Here is a 13,906-nt window from a genome sequence, read left to right on the forward strand (position 1 = left end):
TTGATCGATTTGTCAAGCAGTTTCATTGGAGTCAGAAGTTCAGAAGCTCATTTATGGTGGACTGAGACATAAATGGAGGTAATAAAGCAGAAATAATAAGTGTCCTTGAGGGAGATCCCCTCATATGGCTTCTGTTATCTTTGCAAAATGAAATACAAGGTCGTCTGCTAATCCTCCATGACATGAAGTCAGAAAAAATGTACAATGTCAACTAACCAATTTAGATAATGGAAAGCCTTCGGACTGCTTCTTTGTTATGATACTAGAAATTCAATGCTACTCAGCTCTGCGCCCATCAATATGATGAAAGTTCTTTGGTGAGCGATTCTGAAAGAACAGACAACAAACAGGCCAATGCACCAGTGTGAGAGGACCGGGAGAGGGTGGATGGCTACTTTCTCATGCTCTGTATGCTACCTTTTGATGTGCCTCTTAGATAAACATAATTTTCCTAAATTCACAAAATTCTAGAATTTACAGTTTTAAATTTTCACATGTATCTGTGATTCAAAAAAGAAGAATTTATATTTTCCACAAAGGACTTTTTTATTTAAAATAATTTTGTTAATAAAGAAGGAATCATTTCTTTACTTTTACATTTTGAAGTATTTTATTCTTTAATGCTTTCATCAAGGTATATAATTAATTATTCTGGTTTTAATTCACCATTTCCTCTCCTATACCTTCAGCCTCTGAGACTAACCCTTGGATCCAATAAGGTCATTTGAAGATTTTTATCTTTTATTGTGACCTACAATATTTATTTACTTCATTTATATTTATTGTTCAAGAATCACAATCATAATTTTTTGTTAGAATAAAAAAGATTTTCTAATAACACAGTTCCTGTGCATCAAAAGGGTTTGTCTTCAGATTTAACCATTGTGCTCAGTATGGTTGTTCAAGCATGTAATATTAATACTTGGAAGACTTAAGCAGTGGATTGTTGCAAGTTGGACGACAGAATAGACTAGATTGAAATTTTCATGCCAGCCTGTGCTGCAAGGTGAGACTTTCTCAAAATGCATATAACCAATCTCAACAGATCTCCCCTGAACCTTGCCCTTCGAATTTCTTCATCTGTATCCCTCATGGAACTTTTGAAAACACACCAATAAATGAACTTTCTTGTGTTCATTGAAAAAAATGCATATAGACAAAATGCAAAAATAAATTCTTTCACACATCTAAACTGAAGGTATTTGGATATTGTACTATTTCAAATTAACAACATTCTTATGGTGACTAATGGTGTTGAACATGTTTGAAAGGGATTATTGCCCACCCTACCCCTCATTTTTTAAGATCCAGGGAATCATCTGGGGTGGTTCTGTAACAATTTGTGTTGGTTTGAGCAAGAAATTTTTCCTATACTTTGACATTTGAACACTTGGTCTGTAGTCAGTGACAATTATGAGAGATTTAAGAGGTAAAGTTGTGCTGGAGTATGCATGTTGCATAAGGCAGACTCTGAGAGTAAAAGGAATCGCGTAATTCCAGTTTGCTCTTTCTGCTTGCAGTTGTTAGATATGAGCTTTCCCTGGCCTGTCACATACCTGCTGCACCCTGTTCCAGGCTTCTCTTCCACCATTCCGGACTCATATCTAAAAAAATGAAAGTCAATTTACTGTTTCCTTTTCAAGCCGCCTTTGGTCATGATCTTTTATCGCAGCAAGAAAAATGAAACTAAAGCACTTTTGTGGACTGTGGGACTTCCTAGTGTACTTGCAGACTTGTTGACGGTTTTGTGCTATATCGTCCACGTCATAGGGGATGAGGCACAAATCTAACTGTAAGGCCTAAGTAGATTACTTCCTCCTCACCCTGATTTGTTTTTAAAATCGAAATGTCTTGTGTATGTACTAGACAAGAGAGACTTCACAAACAGATGAAGATTTAGGACCTCACAAAACTTCCAATTCATGAAGAACAGCTTCTTCAATTTAAAAAATATTTTAAATTAGAAACGTAGTGATTGTAGAATGTCATTACTCAGCATTCTAATGGTGCCCTAATTATAAGGAAGATATTATGATTTGAAGTTTGCACGTGACTAAAGAATTTGTATTCCCCAGAAAGAAAGAATAAAACACAAATGACAAAAATATCTTTAGACATGACAGAGAAGAAAGAAAAGACTGGCTCATGGATCAAAGAAAGAATTGACTAGCCAAGTAATAGCAGTTGTGAAGAGAAGTAGAGGGTGATATTTATAGGTAGGGGAAAGTTCAGGCTTTGCTGACTCCCCATGGGAGACTCTACCCTTTTGGAGGAGGGGATGGGGAGCGGGGTAGCAGGGGAGCTGCGGGCGTCATGAGGAGGGATGACAGGGGAATCTGTGGTTGATACGTAAAATGAATTTAAAAATACTTAGATAAAAAACAGAATAAAACTCTGTAGTTTCTACTGGTTGTGCTTATGGAGGTCTTCTATAGACTTAGGATTTTGGCCATGTATCCATGTGAATTTGCTAATGAGGAAGATGATTGATTGAGACGGGCTTATCTGGCTTTTGTTTTGAATGGTACTCTTTGAGATGTGTTAATATTCACAACTACAGAAACAAGTATCATGTTTTTCTTTCTTGAAAATTATTTTGTTTTGACAATTGCACACATTTACAGAATGCATTATGGTCATATTCACATGCCTATTACCTTTTCTTTTTCCTCTCATATACTTGCTGACCCCATTTTGCACAGTGATATCCATTTTCTTCTCCTGTTGTATTTTATATTATTTTACTTTTCTTGTGCTGGTAACCACACCAGTTGGGTGTTGCTGAGTGTGGTACCCATGGTCTATAAAGTAAAACATTTCATAGAGTCACCCATCACACTCCAGATACTACCATCTTTAAAATCATATTATCTAGGCTTCTGTGATGCTCGTGATCCTTAAGTTGGTGATATGGGTGATTTCTTTAGAAGTAAGCAGTCAGTAGTCACTTATCTCTGTACTTTGATCAGATATAAAGCTCTGTATTTAACTGTTTCTCTCTGAAAAAAAGTATTTCTGATGAAACCTGAGAAAAGCACAAGTCAACTAATGTAGTCATAAAAACTTGGGAGGCAGGTGGCCTAAATATAAATTCAACAAATCATCAATAATTTACTGTTTCCATGGGCCTATGACTTTCCAGGCCTTGAGTTTTTGACTAGATTTACAAAACCAGCCTTATGCTCATGCCTGTGGATTATGCTTTCAATAGAGTCAGAAAAATTAGCTATCCATGTAACAGTTGTGCTTTTATTGTACCTGTGGGCATAGTTTGCCTGGTATGTTGGACCCTCTTCCTAAATTTTTGAAACATTCTACAGAGGAAAAGGAGAAATAAAAATGTTCTACTGTTTCATGTTATTAATCCCATCTTGAGGACTTCCCCCTCCCCAAGACCTAGTTACCTTCCAAAGCTCCAATTCCCAAATGTCATCATGCATATTTATTTGAGGAGAATAAAACCACTCAGAATTTTACAAAAGTATGTACCCATGTGGTTTGATTAAAATTTTGATTTATTATTTTTATTTGTACATCTAAATTCCACAATTCTAAGATCAAATGTGTGTTTGTGTATGTGTATTTTCCAAATTTCGTTGATTTGTTTTTTCTGAGATATTAATTTTATTATGTTAAATATTTATCATCTTTTTTCCTGCATGAAAATACAAAATATTTAAAGAAATAAAGTTGAAATGATAGTTTCTATTTATTTTAAGTATACAATGGAATACAAAGCATCCTTGTGTCTCCACAACACCTAAAGAATTATAAAATTCTTTAAAGGTATAGACTACAGTTCATTATGGAATGAGAGAAAGTTTTATTTTCAAACATAATTTTTGACAGGGAATATGTTTATATTTCCTTTCAGAATCATGAGTAATTATTATAGTTTTATTAAATTTAACATTAGATCACATCATGATAATTGCTTTTTTGACACCCACTTCCTCATCTAATTCTTAGTTCTAGTTCTGTCTCAACTAAATGATTTAAATTGTCAGAGTAATAAGTAAACATGCAAGTGATTTGATCAGAAATTCATAAGGCATAAACAGTGTCATTAAATTCATAAGACATAAACAGTGTCATTAAAAATTGTTTTCATTGGCATTGCTTAATGAATTCAAGTAATACATGCTGTTGAATATAACTTTGCAAGTATGGCTTATAATACTTAAGATTATTGAATTAGAATATATTTTCAAAGCTCCCATATAAAATGGTTGTAAAATATTTGCATAAAGAAAATTTTTAGAAAAGAAAAAGAATACAAGAACATTCATAATGGAAAGTATAACATATTATAAGACAAATAATAATGATAATAAATGCAATCAAAATATTTTCAAGGGACAATTTGTCAAAGCAATCTAAGATTTACATCTATTAAAATGAGCATTTAAAAAATGAATGAAATTCAATGTAAAAACCAGCTCTTTGGTTAATTATTTTTCTGGGTGTTGATCTGGCTCATTTAGTGATAATTATTTGAAAATCAGGGGGACTAAATTGATCATATGTTTATATTTCATTTATATTAGTGTTATTTGATAATCATCTTGCAGTACAGATTTATTATGAAACATCATTTATTATAAATTTTTCATCTAGGTCAATGAAATATATGAGGTGTTTTACATACAAGCACACAGCATTTTTGTGAAATGAAATGACCAAATGGCCCTTCATATACAAGCTAGTTTAAGATGCAGAGCCAAATGCACCAAACATCTTACTTTGCATGAAGTCTTCTCTTGCACAGTGTGCTACTAAACCATATATTTTCTTTGAAAAAAATTGTTTTGGTATGAACAATCATAAGATGTAGAGCTCTTCTAACTGATGTTTATATTTCAGGATTAATATATGTTTGCGTCTGTAGGAACATCATTTTCATTTATTTATTCATTTTATATGTATTTGTTTAGCATGTGTGTGTGTGTGTTAAATGCATCCATTATGATAGGGGCCATTTCCTTTTTTGTAGATTCCCAGTTTTATGTATATTGGCATATTGACATATGTCTTCTACCATACATATAAAAACATGTTTATGGGATGTAGGCACCTGTAGTAAAATTGCTCCTTGGTAATTTTTTTTCCAAATCCTTCATTTAATGTCAGGTAGTACTTCAACTCAAGACATGCAGTATTCATACCATACAGAAAAGGGCCCTGAGGGCACCTGAGTCATGCATGATGCAGTAAATAAAATCTTGGCCCAACCCAGAGAAATCAGTTATTGTTCTAGAAGAAGGATGGTATGCTCTTTTCTCTCCCTGTTTCTCCTTCCTAGACTTAAGTCCATGGAAGAAAAAAAATGTCAATCAGTGGAACTGATGAGGCCCTGGAGGGTAGATCTGGTTGTAGTTTTATAAAATATGTTTAAGAAAAAAAATAGTTCAGGCCTCCCTCCTTGGTAATTTTGAGAAGCTTGGTTTATGTTTTTTTTAGATATCATAAACTGTTCTTTAATGTCTTAATCAATTTGAAGTTGTAATGACCAATAATAATGCAATTTATAATATAATCAGCAATGCACCCCAACAGTCTATTTTTATTCACTTTTAATTTTTGACCACCAGATATATAACATTTACCTTGATCAATATTTTTATATCACTGCTGATGATTTGGAACTCCTTTGCTTGACTTTATATATAATTCTGTTTCATTAATTCAAATGATTGGATGAGTTCTTCAGCTATTCTTTCCTCTGGGGAACTTTTCCTATTAATTATGAGTTAATTATTCTTTGTGGAAATACTTATGTCACCAAAATATATTTAATGTAGTTTTTTCACTGAGACATAAGTTGCATTGCTAAGCCTCATTCAAGTATATTATGCTTCTGATTGTAATGAAAAATTGGAAATCATGTGACTATTTCCTGGACAGTGTCATAAAAATCTTGCAGTATGTTCATAAGCAAGGATATTACTCCTCTGAGGATACAGACACGAACCTAAGAATAAGTCTGAAAGAGAGACTTACTCATTTTTTAGAAGATTATGATAAATTTAAAAATTTTCTTCACCCATCAGTCCTGAAGTGAGAGTTTCAAGCAATATTTTCCTATGTCGTGTTTATTACTTTAAACTGATGGTCAGAATAAATGTCTAGAGAGATATTATTTTATATTTTCAATTGAATGAAAAACCACATGCTTAAAATCCTGTTAATATCAGGGTGAAAATATTTTTTATTAATAATAAATAAAATGGGAAATATGTATGAACAAATATATATTATATATTAGTTTGGGTTGAACAGAACAGCATACATTGCTATCATAACAATCTTGTTATATTAAAATGCATGGTAATCCAGACATATCAAAATTTTTATTTTTTTACATTCCTCTCATGAAGTAATCTCAATGTGGGCAATTTCAAAGTAGATTTTGATTAAAATGTTCTTAAGTAGAAACTCGCTAAAATAATTTATATTATACAAGATGCCCAGTTATGATCACCAGAGACAAATTGTTATCCACAGTATTATATGAGATTTACTAGAGATTAATAACCACCTGAAAAGATGACCTATATTAATCTTTCTAGAACTGCAAATTAAAAATTCCTGGCTTCACCTCTTCATACATATTAAAATGAGTTTGTTTGGTAAATTATTAAATATTAAAAATAAATTTATAATGAGGTATTTAAGTTTCAGTACTATATCCAAGTTATTGAAATAACTCACATGAAGATAGTTCTTACCATGTGTATTAATAAAAACTATAAATAAACTGGAAAAATAATGTAAGTGAGTAATTCTATCTAAAATGGCATAAATTATGCTGTATCTTTCATGAGAAATATCTGTTAAGCCTATAGAAAGAAAAAGTAGCTTACATTTTACCTATAGTCAAAGTTGTGAATATGGGATAAACATTAATAATAAATGGTCACAAGGTATTTACCTGCATAATATAAATATTTAAAAGCCAGTTTAGCATGACTCTACAGCAACTTGGCTCAATTACTGACTAGAATTGAATTGTGAAATTAAGTGTGATAATTATGTGGTATTACTTGCATAAAAACAACCAAACACATATGTATAATTTACTTCATGGTCAAATATTTTCACCCTAAATAAAAACCTTATGTTTAGAGTAATTAAACTCATTTTATAATTAGTATGTAGCATAGACTGCAGCATGAATCTTAAAAGTTCTTATTAATAAAATCAAACCCGAGGCCAGTTGTTGGGGTCATTGCTGGTAGATCAGAGAGACAAAACAAGCCACAGCTAATTCACCTCGCCGGATCTTCAGCTGGTCTTGTCTCCTCAGACTGGAGGCCTCTGAGTCCTCATCCAGAATGAATCTCAGCTGAATTGTGTTGCTCCAAAGTCTGAAACCTTAACCAGCCAAATGCTTCTAGTTTTTGGTCCTCACGCCTTATATATTTTTCTGCTTTCTGCCTCACTCCCTGGGATTAAAGGCTCGCTTTCTGGGATTAAAGGCGTTTGTCACCATGCCTGGCTGTTTCCTTGAACACGTGGATTTCTGCCTCTGGAATGCTAGGATTAAAGGCGTGTGCTATCACTGCCTATCTTAAGTATCTAGTGGCTTTTCTGTTCTTTGACCCCAGATAAGGTACACAATATTTTGAGGAACACAATACCACCACATTTCCTCTTTTTGTCTAAATTTTAAAAAAAGCTTATAACTAATACAAGAAAAACTATCCAATAAGTATATACAATATATACAACCAAAAATTACATTAATGATGTGTAGTCTATTAACATTTGACAGATTCAGATAAAAACTCCATTTTATATATATACAATGTCCAGTCCAGTGACATCTGATAAACTCAGACCAAAAAATTTTCATTATTTATCTTATTTAAAACAAGTAGTTCCTTTTTAAATGTAGATTCCATAACCTCCCCTTTTAACTTATCATATCCATATTCTCTCTTTTTTCTTTTTATAATACATTCAGTAATCTACTTTTTGTCATTTTTATATCTTCCCCTTTTTCTTCAGTGTAAATTCAGTGATCTACCTATTTATCCTATTATTTCTTTATCTTTTTTTCTCAGAGTAGATTGATTTAATGATCTATCTCATATCTTACTCTTTTTTTTTTCTTTTTTTTTTTTTTTTTTTTTTTTACTTTCTAGGGGTGAAGATATCTTTAGGGAATCTTGAAAAGAAAATTTTTGGGTTAATTGTTCAGTCCTGAATCATTTGTCCAGTCTCTGCATAAAAGGAAAGTTCAGGGCTTGTCACAAGTCCTTGCTCGAGTTGTCTGTCAGGCTGGATCATCTCAGCTGGTCATCTCGAAATTGTCCTGACCAGTTTGTAGTCCAAAGTTGATTTTTCCATGGTGTTAATCAGCTTAATGGCTTTACCATAGTCCATGTGGAATCATCTTTGTGGGGGCCCGTCATCCTTTTGAAAATTTCAAAGTTGCTGTTAGGTGTGGTCATGGTTCCCTGCAGACTTTTGGAGCAATCACAGTCTGATAAATGTCTGTCTCTCGGAACCATGAACATTCTTCCCTAGAACAGAAAATCTTCACAGCACCATTTGTCTTGCCAAACTTTCCCAAACTGACCTTTGCCGTTGCTTTCTTGTAACATGATGGTCCTGGCAATTCTTCTCTGAACCAGCAGCAGTAAACCCTTCGTTCCAGGTAGCAGCATCACCGCAGTCACCAACATGATGAGAAGGAGCTGGCAATGTGGAGCAGCAGCCATTTCCTCCATGGTCTCACTGCCATTTGTGGCTTGGTCTGGGCCAAAGCTTCTCCCAAACCTCCTAGGCCAGCCTCAAACTCGGGATCCTCCTACCAGCCATTGGGCGCCAGATGTAGCATGAATCTGAAAAGTTCTTATTAATAAAATCAAACCCGAGGCCAGTTATTGGGGTCATTGCTGGTAGATCAGAGAGACAGAACAAGCCACAGCTAACTCACCTCACCTGATCCTCAGCTGGTCTTGTCTCCTCAGACTGGAGACCTCTGAGTCCTCATCCAGAATGAATTTCAGCTGAATTGTGTTGCTCCAAAGTCTGAAACCTTAACCAGCCAAATGCTTCTAGTTTTTGGTCCTCATGCCTTATATATTTTTCTGCTTTCTGCCTCACTCCCTGGGATTAAAGGCTCGCTTTCTGGGATTAAAGGCGTTTGTCACCATGCCTGGATGTTTCCTTGAACACATGGATTTCTGCCTCTGGAATGCTAGGATTAAAGGCGTGTGCTATCACTGCCTATCTTAAGTATCTAGTGGCTTTTCTGTTCTCTGACCTCAGATAAGTTTATTAAGGTACACAATATTTTGGGGAACACAATACCACCACAGTAGACATTTGTCCAGTTTGTTACAAAGCACTGTGTACTTATTAAGACTTTAAAAATGCAGGTGCAATTGATTTTGCCACTGACAAAATTGGATCATTAAATACCTAAGTTAAAGAGAATAGGCAACTAAACAAGCCCATTTTCCCAAATAAGCCCCAAATCCTTGCAACGATTATTTATATCAATGTTTGTCTTGAAAATATATCCAAAGGCATAGATAGATACTAAATGACTGTGATTACTGAGATGCTTTGACAGCTTAGTGCAGTTTGAATTTTTGGCTTATATGTTCCTTCATGTAATTTTCCCTCCTTTATTGAAAATAGATTCTTTTCTCATACTATATACTGTAATTAAACTTTCGTATCTCTCCAATTCTTCCAGTTCCTCCCCACCCCAAGCCTCAATCAGGATCCACTCCCTTTCTGTTTCTGAAAAAGCTTCTAAGAGATGACAATAAAACATGACAAAATAAAGTTTAATAAAATAAAACAAAAAGCATCACACTGAAGTTGGACAAGGCAAACCAACAGAAGGGAAAAAACCCAGGAGAAGACATAAGCATCAGAGACCCACTTCTTCCCACACCCAGAAGTCCCATAACCGAAAGCCGAAATATATATATGCAGAAGACCTGGTGCTTGGTGCTTTGGTGCTTTAAGCTGAGTGTTCCAAGGACACTCTAGCTCTCTGTCACTGTATCTGCCTGTTTCTGTCTCTGTCTCTCTGTTTTTTTTTCTACTCCTCCCTTTTATAATGTGTGGATCTGGGTCTCTGTATTTTTCTTGTGTACTGTAGGTGGAACCTTCTCTGATAATAGATAAAGAGGCACTCACTGATCTATTAATACAGCACAATATTATTAGGAGTAATTTTATCACTACTTTCTTTTTTTAAAAGACCAGTAGTATTTGGTTATACCTTAGGTCTCTAGACTATCTAGTCTCTGGTGCTTTATCACCCAAGCAGTTTTGAATATGGGTTTCATCTCCTTAAGTGGGCCTTCAGTCAAATCAGATATTTTTTGGTTACTCCTACAAACTTTGTGCCACCATTTCTCTGGCATATTTTACAGGCAGGACCGTATTGTAGATCAAAGATTTTGTGACTGGGTTGGTGTATACATTTGCTTTTGGTGGCCTGAAGAAAATCTTCCTGTACCAAAACACTAGAATATAAGGGTGAAAGTTCTATGTAGGTATGTGGTTGACTTCTCCATGTTCAACGAGTTGTGTGGCTGTTAACCTCAGTATTGGGGTCTTGCTGTCAGTTATTGGAGAGTTTAGCAACAGCATTGGTTATTTGGGAATTTCCATGGGACTTCTTTGGCTAATGACTTAATTGGATACAACCTAGTCCCCCCCATACTGGAAGCTTTGTTTGATGACAAACTGATGGCCAGTTGGGATTCTACCTCCTCCATTGTTTGGGTACTTTGTTAGGATTGCCTTCATATATTTTTAGAAATTCCCATTGCACTATATTTCCAAATCCTTCTCAAATGCCCTTCAATTCTAGTTGTCTCTCTCTTGCATTTCTTCCTCCTCCCTACCTGATCCTCCCATTCCAGGCTTCCCCATCCCAGTCCACCTGTAAAATATGTTCTTTTTTCTCTTGCCAGGGAGATCCATGTGTCTCCCTCACCCTGTGCCTTCCTCTATACATAACCTCTCTTGTTCTATGGATTTTAGCTTGGTTATCATTACTTAATAACTAGTATCCATATATAAGTAAACAAATGCCATATTTATCTCTCTGAGTCTGGGTTACCTCACTCAGGATGATTTTCTCTGGTTATATTCATTTCATGCTATTATTTTATAATGCTATCTATTCACTGTGAATTTTAAGAAAATGATAGAAAAGACGAATATAATCTAATGATATCACTATCATCATTGAATGTCTTAGACTAAAGCCTAACTTTTCATACTTAAAAATTGAATAGACTATATTTTAAACAAATAAAACATAACTTATAATATCAATGAAAATATTTCTAATGCAGGACTCATTAATATCTGGTAAAGTAATAATTTTTGTAAAATATGATGAAAGTAGTATCTTTAGTTATGAACAAATAAATACTCTGGATATAACTTGATAATTCTAAAATGTGTATAAAAGCTTATTATCCTTAATTTTAAATATAGGTTTATCTTTAAAATGTTTCAGAGAAAATTTAGTTATAGAAGGAAATACTACAGAACATCTCCAAGACAAATTAATGAGAACAAGTCAATATTGTTTAATATCCTAATCTTACTTTATATTGCCATTTCTTTGGAAAAATGTGCCACACACTAAGGTGTTAATTTAATTTTTGTCACACTAGGTTGCAATGCTCATTTTATTGGAGCAAATCAACAAGAGGAAACCAAAAATATTTCTCAACACATCAATAACGCTGATATATAAAGATACTTACGATTGATTTCCTTCACAATTGAACCTAACATTTCTGTAAGAATTTGTTAAGCCATATCTTTACTATGTATAATTTTAAGAATAGCTACATTTTGTTTTGTTAAACTAACATGAAACATAAAAATATAAACAAGGCAACTGCAGGGGTTTTTTCTTCTGAAAACCAAATAAATTTGAATGAATAGAAAATTTCCATGTAAGTCCTAAGAAACCTACATGTATTTCATAGGCTAAGTCAATATTTTTATACACAATAGCTTTGCAAATTTTTATTTAAACTAGTTTTGATTTTTTAGTATTTAAATTGAAATAGAATAATATCACGTCCTACTTCCCTTTCCTATCTATCCCCTTCCACTACCAGTTACCCTCCTTTAAATTCTTCCCAGGGCTCCAAGGGCTGATAGCCTTCTGATTTTAACTATATTTATTGTGTGTATGTGTAACACAAATATATGCAAATGGATCCCTGTCAGTCAATTTTCTGTTCGTATATACATGATTTCACTGCTGAATATCCTGCACTAGATAATTATTAAATCAATTTAGCCCTAGGAGAGGCTAACTCTACTCCCAGAAGTTAATATCTGCCTCTACTTCTTTGTCTAAGTGTGAAGCAACTCCAAAATTTTTACCTGAAATGTTGACATTGTGTATTCCACTGATATAAGTCTTCTTTATGCAACCATTTCTAGACAAGATTGTATCACAGCAGAGTTGCTGGTACTCTGGCTCTTACATTCTTTCTGCACCCAATTCTGCAATGTTCCCTGAACCTCACATGCAGGAGTTGAAAATGGATAATAAACCTTCTAATATATATATATACACATGCTTCCACAACAACCATAGACTAACGGAACTTCTGGAACCAGACACATGAAAGCATTTTTGATAGGTTGGTTAGGGTAATCCTAGTAACTCACCAAATGTAGAATGTTGATTTACACGGTGGTTACTGTGGAAGACACGGTCACCATTGAAAAGTGATCACCATTTGAAAGTGGTCTAGCTTTCATGATTCAAGAAAATAGTATGTGATCGCCCAAAGGAGGGGAGTAACTAAACCGCTGTTACACATATAAACCATGACAGTTACCAACATGGCAAGATATGCATAAATCTGGAATAAGTAGCACCCAAATATATGTAGTAAATAACAACTTTCTAGTTGGACTAATATGCCAGGAGGGGAAAAACTGTCTGGTACAGTAATCTTGGCCTGCTTCCAAGGCTGGTTATGATCCTTAGAAATGAATCTACTCCCACCATTGTGCTAGTATAGCATAATTCCTTATTAAAATTAGTACATTCTAATTTTTTAAATTTATTTATTTTTCTATTATCAGCTTGATACAGTACAAATTCTTTTTTTTTTTTTTTTGGTTTTTCGAGATAGGGTTTCTCTGTGTAGCTTTGTGCTTTTCCTGGAACTCGCTTTGGAGACCAGGCTGGCCTTGAACTCACAGAGATCCACCTGCCTCTGCCTCCCGAGTGCTGGGATTAAAGGCATGTGCCACCACCACCCGGCCAAATTCTTATCCTAATAGTGAAATGTTTCATTGAGGTTTGCCCAGTTTATTATAAGCCACAGTCATCCTAGTGTCCCCCCTGCTATATAACCTCACTGGTTCTGTGGGTTGCAGTCTGCTGTGGGATGTTCTGTATGGCAAAAGTGTTGCTGATTGGTCAATAAATAAATCACTGATTGGCAATTGGCTAGGCAGGAAGTATAGGCGGGACAAGGAGGAGAATAAAGCTGGGAAGTGGAAGGCTGAGTCAGAGAGACACTGCCAGCCGCCATGATGAGAAACAGCATTTGAAGATACTGGTAAGCCACGAGCCATGTGGCAAGGTATAGATTTATAGAAATGGATTAATTTAAGCTGTAAGAAAAGTTAGCAAGAAGCCTGCCATGGCCATACAGTTTGTAACCAATATAAGTCTCTGTGTTTACTTGGTCGGGTTTGAGTGGCTGTGGGACTGGCAGGTGAGAGAGATTTGTCCTGACTGTGGGCCAGGCTACAGCAGTCTGATTGTTCTTTGCTTTATATCTAGTATCCACTTATGAGTGAGTATGTACCATGTTTGTCCTACTGGGTTTGGGTTACCTCACTCAGGGTGATATTTTCTAGTTCCATCCATTTGCCA

The sequence above is a fragment of the Peromyscus californicus genome, unplaced genomic scaffold (assembly GCF_007827085.1).
Source record: "Peromyscus californicus insignis strain IS unplaced genomic scaffold, ASM782708v3 Scaffold_12__1_contigs__length_115047231, whole genome shotgun sequence".
NCBI classification, from domain to species: Eukaryota; Metazoa; Chordata; class Mammalia; order Rodentia; family Cricetidae; genus Peromyscus; species Peromyscus californicus.